This window comes from Marmota monax, unplaced genomic scaffold (assembly GCF_021218885.2).
Source record: "Marmota monax isolate L192 unplaced genomic scaffold, Marmota_monax_Labrador192_F-V1.1 WCK01_AAM20220418_F8-fsc00091, whole genome shotgun sequence".
In the NCBI taxonomy this organism is placed as follows: Eukaryota; Metazoa; Chordata; class Mammalia; order Rodentia; family Sciuridae; genus Marmota; species Marmota monax.
In genome coordinates, this window is record NW_026692434.1 from 2,853,722 (window position 1) to 2,855,325 (window position 1,604).

The following is a 1,604-nucleotide window of genomic DNA, read 5'->3' on the forward strand; positions in this document are numbered from 1 at the left end:
AAAGATGAGTTTGGTTGTCTCCAACTTAGCTTTCACTCTTGTGGAAGGCTTGAGTATCAGAAAGAAGGAATACTCAAGCTCAGAGAGTCAAAGACTGAGACTCAAGGAGATGGAAGAATATAGAGTGTAAAAAGAACACTAAAAGAAAGTATATGGGGAAAGTTGCATGACATTGGTTTGGGCAATGAGTTTTTGGACATGACCCCAAAATACAGGCAACAAAAGTAAAGTCAGACAAATGAGATTGCATCACTTAAAAAAGTTCTTCTGCAGGCGGGCAGGGGTCAGGAGGTTGAAGACCATGGAGCCAGGCGTGGACAGTGAGAGCCAAAGATGGCCGTGAATGGACACCCAATGTCAGTCACCAGTGATAATCTAAGTTGACATGACATGTTGGCCTGGATCAATGAGTCTCTGCAGTTGAATTTGACAAAGATTGAACCATTGTGCTCAGAAGCTGCTTATTGTCAATTTATGGATATGCTATTCCTGGGCTCTGTTGCCATGAAGAAAGTGAAATTTCAAGCTAAGCTAAAACATGAATATATCCAGAACTTCAAAATACTACATGCAGGTTTTAAGAGGGTGGGACCTGACAAAATAATTCCTGTGAATAAATTAGTAAAAGGAAAATTTCAGGATAATTTTGAGTTTGTGCAGTGGTTCAAGAAGGTTTTTGAGGTAGACTGTGATGGAAAAGACTATGACCCTGTAGCTGCCAGACAAGGTCAAGGAACTGCAGTTGCTCCCGTCCTTGTTGCTCCAGCTCTGAATAAACTGAAGAAACCTCTCAGCTTAAGGAGTGCAGCTCCACAGAGACCCATTTCAATACAAACAACTGCTGCGACTTCTACAGCTGGCCCAGGGGTGGTTCAAAAGAATTCTGGTGTGGGCATTGGGCATGATGAAGCAGCAGAATGGATATAGCAGGTCAACGTATTGAAACTTACTGTTGACGACTTGAAGAAGGAGAGATAAGCTTGGAAAGCTAAGTAACATTGAATTGATTTGCCAGGAGAATGAGGGGGAGAACGACCCTGTATTACAGAGGATTGTAGACATTGTCTAAAGCTTTGTGATACCTGATGAAGGGGGTCCACGGGAGGAACAAGAAGACCATTAACAGCCTGGATCAGCAGAGCAACATCAGAATTCTTCACTCTAAATCATGTGCTTAACTATAAAATACAGTTATTTTTAGAGGATTCACTGATTTCTTTTCATAAGCAAAAAGTACCTCTTTTTAAAAGTGTACTTTGCAAATGTTTTGCTCCTTTCCCAATAAGTTCGAGTTAGGAGCTTTTACCTTGTAGCAGAGCAGTATTATTTCTACTTCCTTCACCTGGGGAACAAAGAGGCTCACCATGGGGCTTACCCTGTAGATGCTGGTCACATGGATTGCTGAAGAAGGTATTTTTATGTAATACACTGAGGTGGTGACTTCAGTAAAGACTGAATTGAGTTTTAAGCTAATGTGAAGTCGTGGAAGAGAACATTTTAATAAATAAATGCCTTAAGAGTATTTAAAATATGCTTCCATATTTCAAAACATAAAATGTAACATGACAGTAGATTTTATGTGTCTGACCTTGTATCTGGGAAGG

At 40.5% G+C, this 1,604-nt stretch overlaps 1 pseudogene; it reads left to right on the plus strand.

Moving 5' to 3' along the window:
* The first annotated feature begins 333 nt into the window (after nt 1-333).
* LOC124091830 (microtubule-associated protein RP/EB family member 1-like) lies at nt 334-1,123 on the plus strand (annotated as a pseudogene).
* The last annotated feature ends 481 nt before the right edge of the window (nt 1,124-1,604 follow it).